Genomic DNA, 11,722 nt, shown 5'->3' on the forward strand with positions numbered 1-11,722 from the left:
AACTTTTATACTAATCAAGGGTCAAGGAAACCGGCCATATCTACATAATTGTTTAGACGCAGAGGACCCATAGCATCTGTTCTGATAATCTATTTTGTCTATTTCCTTAATAACAGTTTGTAACGGTTGGGTGTCGCAGGTCAGATGTCTGATTATTTGGTGATCTGCATAATCACCAATAATGCAGACGCTATACCTGATTATGTGTGATCTGCAGAATCACCAATAATACCAGTATAGCAGCACAAGGAGCTGAGTGTGTAGTGCTTGGTGCAACCGTAACTTAATAGTTTGACGAGACCTCACCAGAGGGGCTGGTGAGGTACTATCAGTACACTGACTATATAATAGAGTACAGTAACTTTAATAGTTTGGCGAGACCTTACCAGAGGGGCTGGTGAGGTACTGTCAGTACACTGACTATGTAATAGAGTACAGTAACTTTAATAGTTTGGCGAGACCTCACCAGAGGGGCTGGTGAGGTACTATCGGTACACTGACCGTATAATAAAGTACCAACCCCAGCAAGCTGGAGATACTAACACTGAAGAGATAGAACCTCCCGAGGAGCGGGTGATTCAGACAGTACTGCAGCCTAGTGATCACCTGAGGGGCAGGATATCAAGACTGTACTGCAGCCTAGTGATCACCTGAGGGGCAGGAGGTACAGACAGTACTGCGACTAATGATCACCAGAGGAGCAGGCGATTCAGACCGTACTGCAGCCTAGGAGCAGGAGGTACAAACAGTACTGCAACTAGTGATCACCTGAGGAGCAGACGATTCAGACTGTACTGCAGCCTAGGAGCAACCGGTCACTAGCAAATAACTTCACCAGAGGAGCTGGAGAAGCTAACACCTCACCAGTGGTGAGGGCCCACTGGTGAGTAGAGTGGTCAGACAGGCAAGGGTTGGCAACAGAGAGGACAGAATCAGAATATAATCGTAAGGCAGAAGAGTAATCAGTAATCAGGCAGAGGTTCAGCAACTAATCAGATGGGCAGAGATACAGAATCAGTAAGCTTAGAGCGTAGTCAAAGGATAGCCAGAATCATACACAGAATAATAAATAACAATGTAATAATATCCTAGTCTAGGTGTGAAGTCCTTGGTTTCAACACCTGGGATCTAGTCTAAGGTCTGAGCGCTAACACGAGATGTATTTACGACAGCAGACAGTGTCTGAATGAAGCCCAGAGGCTTAAGAAGCAGAGGAGACCTCACTGGCACGCCCCCTGCAGTCAGCCAATCCTGGACACAGTGAGGCTCCTCTGACGTCAGTCGACCAGCAGGTCAGCTGACGAGCCTCCTCTTAGCATAAAGGTCCCGTCTGTGTGCGCGCCCGCGCGAGACGGTGACCCCTTGAGAGAACAAACGTTCCATCCTCGGCATCCTAGACGCCGGGAGGACGGGCAGCGGCACGGAGGCAGCTGCGGCGGCGGTGCTGTTCGCCGCAGCTGCCCCGTTCATTACAGTACCCCCCCTCTAGGCGTGGACTCCAAACATGCACCACCCGGCCTATCTGGATGTAACCTATGAAACTCCTCCCTGAGTTCCTCCGCATGCATGCGAGAGAGTGGTACCCAACATCTCTCTTCTGCACCATACCCTCGCCAGTGGACCAGATACTGCAAAGAATTACGCACTCGCCGGGAATCCAAGATCTGTTCTGTTTCGTACTCAGGCTCTCCATTGACTACCACGGGGGGGGGGGGGGGGAGGAGGAGGAATCCACATACACAGCGGGTTTTAAAAGTGACACGTGAAACGTCCTACCACCCCTGAAACTGGGTGGGAGCGACACCATGTAAGTAACATTATTCACTTTCCTAGAAACAGGATAGGGCCCTATAAATTTGGGACCCAATTTAACAGATGGCTGCCTTAGGGACAGATGCCGAGTGGAAATCCACACCAAATCTCCCGGTGCGAATTTCCATTCCACAGAATGTCTTCTGTCAGCTTGTTTTTTCTGAACCGAAAAAGCTTTCCTTAAATTTTCCTTCACCTTTTTCCAGATGTTTTTCATGGTTTCTGACTAGTGTTCCAGAGCTGGAAACGGTGACGTCACCACTGGCAGCGGTGAGAATTTGGGTGATCTCACCGTGACAATCTGGAAGGGAGAAAACCCTGACGATGCAGACCTCAAATTGTTGTAAGCGAACTCAGCGTAGGGTAAAAACTTAACCCAATCGGACTGGGCATCAGCCACGTAGCATCTAAGGAATTGTTCAAGGCCCTGGTTTACCCTTTCGGTCTGGCCGTTAGTCTGTGGGTGGTAGCCGGAGGAAAATGACAACTTTATCCCCATTTGATGACAGAAGGCTTTCCAGAAGCGGGAAATTAACTGGACTCCCCTGTCAGATACCACATCTTCGGGAATTCACTGCAGTCTGAAGATGTGAAGTATGAAAAGTTCTGCCAGTTCATGTGCAGAGGGGAGTCCATTCAAGGGGATGAAGTGTGCCATCTTACTAAACCTATCGACTACCACCCATATGACCGTTTTACCCTCAGAGGAAGGCAGTTCGCCCACGAAGTCCATGGACACATGTGTCCAAGGTTCCTCGGGCACCGGGAGTGCCTGCAAAGTACCAGCAGGAGCCCGCCTAGACGTCTTGCTCCTGGCACAAACCGCGCAGCTCCCCACAAAGTCTTTACAGTCAGAATTGATTGAGGGCCACCACACACTACGACTTAATAGCTCCTGGGTACGAGCCACCCCAGGGTGACCAGCATTTTTATGAGCATGACATGTCTGTAAGACTTTAAATCTAAACTGGAGGGGAACAAAAAGAACCCCCTACGGTTTTCCTCCAGGGATCTCCTGTTGGAAAGGGGCTAACTCAGATGCCCAATCTACCCCGATCTCCTCCTCAGAGGGTTCTGGATCCAGCTCAACGGCCTCATGCACCTGTAACTCAGTAGCCGCGAGAGGAACCTGCTCCAGACAGTGAACATGGCAGTATAGAGACCAGCTTATCAACTGTCTGGTACTCCAATCAATATCTGGGGAGTGCTTTTTTAACCACGGCATCCCTAGGATGACGGTGGAAGTGGATATCTCAAGTACCAAAAACTGCATTTGTTCTTTGTGCAAAACCCCAATCTGACACAACAGTACAGGAGTCTGAGTGATGGTAAGCGGCAGATGGTGGCTGTAGGGGCATCTGTTCCAGACCTGCAAAAGATAAGAATCTGGGGTCTGCTCCATGTGCTATTCTAAAGTGTTCAATCAGTCTTAGTGACCCCTTCCCTGATTTTAGATATGTTATGTGTTCTTGTACTCTCGTTTTAATTTCTCTGGTTGTCATGCCTATATAAAAACAGGCACAAGGGCACCAAATTACATACACAACCCATTTTGTTTGACAGGTGATTAGGCTATCTACCTTACTTTCTATGGGACCCACTTTCACATATCTTCCATGTTTCATCTTGAGACATAAAGTACAGTGTCCACACTTAAAGTTTCCTTTAGGTTGAGCTCTTTCTAGCCAATTCATATTCCTTGGTTTTCTGAATTCACTAGACTTGATCTTACTACCTACAGTGGGAGCACTCTTAAAGATCACCAAAGACGCAATTAAAGCTAACCATACACACCTTCTGTCCCCCCCCCTTCTGTCCCCAGGGTGTCCTCTTCTGTTTGCATGGTATCTCCTTCTGTCCAACCTTCTATCCCCAGTGTGTTCTCTTCTGGCCACAATGTGTCCCCGTGTGTGTCCCTGGCTCCCCTTGTGTGTATCCACTCCCTGTCTGCTTCCCCAGTGTGTGTCTGCTCCCCTCCCCCCTAGTGCCTCTGCCCCCCGGTGTAATTAACAGTGTAGCGACAGTGTCTTAACTAATCCAGTATCCAGCAGTGCCCGTGGGGATCGCAGACCTCTATTCTCTCCCAGCCTGCTCCTCTAGTGACAGCTTCTGCTGATTGCGTCAGAAGAGAGGTCTGCAATCCCCACGGGTGCTGCTGGATTAGGTAAGACACTGCCGCTACAGTTAATCACATGGGGGGAGTGGAAACACAAGGGAGGGGGGAAAGGAGACACGGGGGCGTACACACAGGCAGAGACACATGCAGGGAATGCCCGGGTTGGTGGTTTGTATCAGGGGCGTTTGTAAGCTGGAGATTCCCTGCAATCGTATAAGACACAGGGAATTTTTCTCCCCATTTTTTGGGGAGAAAAAATGCGTCTTATACTGCGGAAAATACGGTACTTCTGACATGCCTAGGAATGTAGCCTGACCTGGGAGGATTGTAAATCCAGAATTCAGTAAGAGGGAAGGCCCAAAACGTCATGTCTCCCAGTTACTATGTAATCTATCACTTACCTTTTGAAGGTGAACTAGCAAATTAGTGCCCTTTGGGCACTTGCCTGTCCACAACTAAGCCTTTATGTGAATATACTGTATGTGAGTACTAAGATTATATGACCAATTGAACAGTAAGGCTAACGACACATTATGATTTGATTTATATATATTTGCAATATATGAATAAAGCAAGTTGTCTGCAAACTTATATTTTTGCTTAATTACACTGATTGTGTCATAATTTAATACTAAAAATGAGGGCACTTTATTATTAGATTTATATTTGTAATATAGTGTAAGCCCTTCTGAGGTACAATTAAGTGATAAGACTATATACTCTGTACACTGCAAAAGATGTTGGTGCTATATAAATACTAAATAATAATAATAATAATATTTGAAAAATGCAAGTTGTATGCAAATATGAATAATGCAAGTTGTTAATGCAAGTCCCTCCACCAGGGAGGGAAAGCTATATGGGTAAGCTATAAAGGGTAGGGACACGCTGTGGAGGAGGAATGTGGAGTGAGTGTTAGTGACACGGGGTTGAGATGTGAATGTTCTTTTCTAATGGCCCGTACTCACGGGCTGCAGAAGTAGCCTGTCGCCAGCACACGTGAGCGTGTGGGCGACAGGCTGGCGACAGCTCCTCGCCAGGTCCCTCCGCGTACACACGCGGAAGAGGGACCAGCGGCGAGACGGAAGCTGTCGCCGACGTTCCTCCTCCCCCCGCCGGAAGCTCCATTTACAACAATGGAGGTTGCTGTCGCTAGTCCGCGTACTTACGCGGACTAGCGACAGTTGCGGGGGAGGTGCGGCGGCGACTGTTGCCATGCGATTGAAACTTTCAATCGCATGGCGACAAGAGCGACGGGCGACAGTTCGGGGTGCGCGCGCGTGCAACGGCCCATACTCACGGGCGACCTGTCGCCACAACACGCGCGCGCCGCGTGTTGAGGCGACAAAAGTCCCTCGTGAGTATGGGCCATAACTTATGATGGGGAGGGTGGATGAAGTGCAATGGAGGGGAACCTTAGTGGGATGTAAGATTTTACAGAGCTGTGTAAGGGGGAGGTGTGTAGATTAATGGCCACACACTGTGAGAAACACCCATAGGATGTGAACAGCTGAAGGAAGAAGATATGACATCATAAGCAGGCGTCTTCCAGGTCCATACTCTCAGATTTATCACATCCTGCTTGATCGAATTTAATACACTGCGTTCCAAATTATTATCCAAATTGTATTTAAAGAAGCACTGAAGCCAGTTTAAAAACGGCTTTTTAACTTTTATTTATGTGAGACATGTTTGCCCCTGCTAAAACGTTGCTATCCCGTGGCAGAACGAAGGGATCTGTACCCCCCAAATCCCGCCGGCAAAATCCACGACTTTCTTGGTCGTGGACTTTGCTGCTCATGGAGTGAGAGCTTTCAGCTGCAGCTCTGCCTCCGTGCGCGTCTATCAGCCGCCGATCTCCGCCTCTCCCCCGCCCCTCTCAGTGAAGGAAGACTGAGAGGGGCAGGCGGAGGCAGAGATACGCGCTGATAGACGCGTGTAGAGGCAGAGCTGCAGCTGAAAGCTCTGCCTCTCACGGAAGCGCTCCCCGCAGTGTGCCCCAGGGGATTTGGGGGGTAAAGACCCCTCGTTCTGCCGCGGGATAGCGGCATTTTAGCAGGGGCAAACGTGCCTCATATATATAAAAGGTAAAAAGCCATTTTTAAACTGGCTTCAGTGTCTCTTTAAGTGCCACAGCACTCATACGTAAACATGACTGTTTGAAAATTATTCTTCTTGTAGTTCTGGGCCCGCTGCAGCCATTTCTGCTTGTGAGCATTGGTTAGGAGAGGCTGAATAGAAGATTTATGAATAACTGCAATCCTCTGGACGATCTTGCACCTTGATGTTCACAGGACTCCAGAGGCACCAGCAGGTTCAAATACCTGTTTTCTGCTTTGTTATGGCATTTTAGCAGCTGCTCTCTTAATCTGATGCATTTGTTTGGCAGAACCCTTCCTCATTTTGCTTTTATCTGCACAAACCCGTATGTGCAGCCATAAATTTTTTAACAGTACGATGATCATGTACCTTGTCCAAGGCATTTAACTTTAATATTAAGTTTTTGTAACGATCGGTGTAACACAGAGAGGATCTGATTACCGGTGATCTGCAGTATCACCGAGAAAGCAGATATATACCAGATTATTGATGATCTGCAGTATCACCGATAATCAGATATATCTCTAACCTCTGGACACCTGAGTGATAAGAGTGTTTTGGTACAACAGTAATACTTTGAGGATCGCACCTGGAAGACAGGTGCAAGAGCAGATTGGAATACTGCTCGGCAACTGGTTCCTTCCGTAGTCTGGACTCTCCACGGGGAGGAGTCAGACTGACAGTGGAAAGGACAGAGCGTGAGTGACACCAATTGAGAAGTGTCACTGACAGATCTGCGAGCTATCTCCTAACAGAAGAGATAGTTCTCGAGGTCGGACAAGCCAGATCATAAACACACGGACAGATAAGGTACAAAGACAGGAGGCAGAAGCAGAATCCAGAGACTAGCCGAGGTTTGGCAACAGAGTATCAGAATGATAAGGTACAAAATCAGAGATCAGAAGAATGGTCAGGAAAGCAGAAGGTCATAACAAATAATCAACAATGTCTAAGCTAAGGTGTGAGTTCCTTGGCCGTCAACACCTTGGAAACTGATCTAGAATATATACAGATAATAACAGACTTCCTAGACTAAGGTGTGAGATCCTTGGCCATCAACATCTTGGAAACTGTCTAATAACACAGATACTGACAAGGTCTGAGTGCTACCACGTAGTGATCGCAACGCCAGACACCAGAGGAATGACCAGCACCCAGTATATATACACTAGCGCTCACTAGCGCCTCCCCTAAGTGCTGGACCAATAGAAGTTGCTGAAATTGTCAGCTGACCGCCTTGGTCAGCTGACTCCCTTCTGACTGTCATAAAGGCCCTGCCTCTCTGCGCGCGCGTCCTCCTGAGCCAGTGTGGACTATCAGTCCCAGCCACACCAGACATGTGTTGTAATGTGTCAGCCTGTTCGAGCGCGGGGGCAGCCGCACCGCCAACCGAGCATGCGGCGGTTTCCCCGCGCTCAGCCACTGTGTCAGTAGTAGGCCTATGCATACCGACTGCCGCGTCGGACGCGGACTCCGCCTCCCTGACCGCTGGGCATGCGGCGGTTTCTCCGCGTTCCGTCCCGCTAGTGGATGCGTGCCTAAACACTCCAGATGCCATGCTAGACGCGGAATCAGCCGCCTCACTCTGAGTATTTGCGTCGGCTCTTCTCACAGTACCCCCCCCCTACCCTGAGGAGTGGACTCCGGACAACTCCTACCGGGTTTCTCAGGATACAAAGCGTGAAATTCCTTTCTCAATTTGTCCGCGTGCATGCGACATTCAGGTACCCATGTTCTTTCCTCTATACCATACCCTTTCCAGTGAACTAGATACTGTACTGAGTTCTGTACCAACCGTGAGTCTAAAATCTTTTCTACTTCGTACTCAGGTTGGTCATCTACCATCACAGGGGGAGGAGGAGTGGCACCCACATGGACTGCTGGCTTAAGCAGGGACACATGAAAAGATCTAACCCCACGCATGCTGGCAGGAAGATCAATGGCATAAGAAACCTTGTTGATCTTTCTGGTAACTGTAAAAGGACCCACAAACCTGGGACCCAACTTGGGCGAGGGTTGTTTCAGGGCCAAATGACGGGTGGACACCCAGACCAAATCCCCTGGTTGGAACTTCCACTCTAAAGAACGTCTCTTGTCAGCTTGACCTTTCTGACTTTGAAAAGCTTTTTCCAAATTATTCTTTACAATCCCCCAATTATCCTTAAATGATTTTTGCCATGCCTCCAGAGCTGGAAACGGAGTGGAAGCTACTGGCAATGGGGAGAACTTGGGCAACTTCCCGGTAACCACCTGAAATGGCGAAAACCCAGAGGAAGAGCTTTTCAAATTATTGTGCGAAAATTCTGCGAATGGCAAGAACTTGACCCAATCATTTTGCGCATCCGCAACATAACATCTTAAAAATTGTTCCAATGACTGATTCACTCGCTCAGTCTGACCATTGGTCTGTGGGTGGTAGCCCGATGAAAATGACAGTTCCATGCCCATTTGACGACAAAATGCCCTCCAAAATCTGGAAATAAATTGGACTCCCCGATCTGACACTATGTTTTCCGGAATACCATGTAATCGGAAAATGTGGATGATGAAAAGATTGGCCAGTTCCTGGGCCGAGGGGAGTCCTTTCAAGGGCACAAAATGGGCCATTTTACTGAAACGGTCAACTACCACCCAAATGACTGACATGCCCTCAGACTTCGGAAGTTCCCCCACAAAATCCATGGACAAGTGAGTCCACAGTTCACTCGGGATGGGCAAAGGCTGCAACGTTCCCACAGGTGCCAGGCGGGAGGGTTTACTTTTTGCACATACTGCACACTCTCTTACATACTCCTTGCAGTCTGTTGCCAATGAAGGCCACCAAGCACACCTAGCAACTAGGTCCTGTGTTCTGGAGGCCCCAGGATGTCCAGCATTCTTGTGTGAGTGAAACATCTGCAATATTTGAAGGCGAAAAGGTAGTGGCACAAACATAACCCCCTGAGGCTTTCCCTCAGGAACGTCCTGTTGGAAAGGGCTTAAAGTTTCCCTCCAATCTTTCCAGGTTTCTGTGGCTGCCAACACAACTTTCTGTGGAATAATAGTCTCAGGATCTGAGGGCTGTGCTGTCTCTGGCTCAAAGCATCTGGACAGGGCGTCTGCCTTAACGTTTTTACTACCAGGAGTGTACGTAATTATAAACCTAAATCTCGAGAAAAACAATGACCATCGAGCCTGACGGGGGCTCAATCTTCTTAGCCCCCTCAATGTATTCCAAATTTTTGTGATCTGTGTAAACCGTAATAGTATGTTCTGCCCCTTCAAGCCAATGACGCCACTCTTCAAAGGCCAATTAAATGGCTAGAAGTTCCCTGTTACCTATATCGTAGTTTTTCTCTGCTGGTGAAAACCTACGAGAGAAATAGGCGCACGGGTGCAATCTGCCCTGTAACCTAGAGCGCTGAGTCAGCACAGCCCCTACTCCAACCTCTGAGGTGTCTACCTTAACAATGAAGGGAAAGGAGGTGTCCACGTGTCTCAGAATGGGTGCAGAGCAAAACAACTCTTTCAAAGTGGAGAAAGCAACTCGAGCCTCAGGGGACCAGTGGTTAGTATCTGCCCCTTTTTTAGTGAGACTGGTAAGGGGTGCTATGACTGTGGAGTACCCCTTTATGAACCTTCTATAGTAATTAGCAAATCCCAAAAATCTCTGAAGGGACTTCAGGCCCACTGGCTGGGGCCACTCCAACACAGCAGAGACCTTAGCAGGGTCCATAGCAAGAAAGGAAATTATGTACCCCAAACAGGTGATAGAAGTTTTCTCAAAAATGCATTTCTCCAGTTTGGCGTAAAGCATGTTCAGTCTTAGTTTGTTCAGCACAAATTTGACGTGAGTTCTGTGCTTGGAAAGGTTGTCTGAGAAAATAAGTATATCATCTAGATATACTAGAACAAATTTACCCAACACCTCCCTGAATACCTCATTGATTAGTTCTTGGAAGACGGCTGGGGCGTTACACAACCCGAAGGGCATCACCAGATACTCGTAATGCCCGTCGGGTGTGTTAAAGGCCGTCTTCCATTCATCGCCCTTTCTGATTCGCACCAGGTTGTATGCACCCCGTAAATCCAATTTCGAGAAGATCTTAGCGTTTGTGACCTGCGTGAATAAATCGTCTATCAAGGGTAACGGATAGCAATTTTTTACTGTAATCTTATTCAGACCCCGGTAATCAATGCATGGCCAAAGGCCTCCGTCTTTTTTCTTAACAAAAAAGAAACCTGCTCTGGCAGGTGACCGAGAAGGGCGAATGAATCCTTTGGCTAAGTTTTCACGGATGTACTCTTGCATGGCCACCTTTTCTGGCCCAGACAAATTGTAGAGATGACCTCTAGGGGGCATACAACCTGAACGGAGATCAATGGGGCAATCGAAAGGGCGATGTGGAGGTAACTTATCCGCAGCTTTGGGACAAAATACATCCGAAAACTCGGAATATTGTTCTGGTACTCCTTCCACCCGAATCCCGGTCTGACCCAAGGTCACCTTCACTAAAACAATGCTGGAAACAATAGGCTGACCAGTTTGTTAGCTGACCCGTGGCCCAATCAAACTGAGGAGAGTGAAGGTGTAGCCATGGCATGCCAAGGATGACTGTGGAGGTAGACATGTGTAATACAAAAAACTGTAATCTTTTCCTATGCAGTACCCCTATAGTGACTTCCACCTCTGGTGTCTGAGACAGAGGATGGTTACGTTGCAGGGGGGAGTCATCCACTGCCGTAACCTAGATGGGTGGTTTTACCGGAGTAAGCGGGATACCCAATCTCTTAGCAAATTCGTAATCCATGAAATTAGCTGCTGAGCCGGAATCTACGAAAGCCTCAGAGACTTCAGATTTATTCTCCCATGTAATCGTACAAGGAAGAAGTAACCGTTTATCTTCTAGGGGTGAGAGTCGTACCCCTAGGGTATTACCCCCAACTACTCCTAGGCAGTAGCGTTTCCCGACTTTTTAGGGCAATTCCGCACTCTATGACCCCCCTCTGCACAATAGAGACACAACTGTTCCGAAATCCTGCGTCTCCGCTCCACTTGAGACAATCTGGACCGGCCAATCTGCATTGGCTCGGGTGGAGGTGAGGCGGGAGGAGATGGAGTCACAGGAGGTGCAGCGTAGGACACCATTTTAATGTTGTTTCTACCCCGGGTCTGTTTTTGATATCGTAATCTGCGATCAATCCTAATGGCCGATGAAATGGCCTCATCGATAGTTCTAGGTTCGGGCTGACTTAACATAAGATCTGAAACCTCGTCTGATAACCCTGATAAAAAACAATCTAAAAGGGCATAGGTGTCCCACCTAGCTGAAACTGACCACCTCCTAAATTCCGCAGCGTAATCCTCGACAGGACTCTTGCCTTGACGTAACATCTTGAGCTTCCGCTCAGAAGTCGAGGCAATGTCTGGATCGTCGTAAAATATCGCCATGGCTTTAAAAAATTCATCTACCGAGGTTAAAGCTACATCTCCGGCGGGCAGACTGTATGCCCAAGTTTGGGAATCGCCTGATAACAAGGCCTTAATAAATGTGACCCTTTGGGCCATAGTTCCTGAAGATCTAGGTTTCAACTCAAAGTATGATAACACTCTACTTCTGAAATTTCGAAAGTCAGATCTGTGACCAGAAAATTTCTCAGGTACAGGCATACGTATGTCTGTGCTAGGAGGGGATCGCACCTCATTCACAGCCG

The sequence above is a fragment of the Hyperolius riggenbachi genome, chromosome 5, assembly GCF_040937935.1.
Source record: "Hyperolius riggenbachi isolate aHypRig1 chromosome 5, aHypRig1.pri, whole genome shotgun sequence".
Lineage (NCBI taxonomy): Eukaryota > Metazoa > Chordata > Amphibia > Anura > Hyperoliidae > Hyperolius > Hyperolius riggenbachi.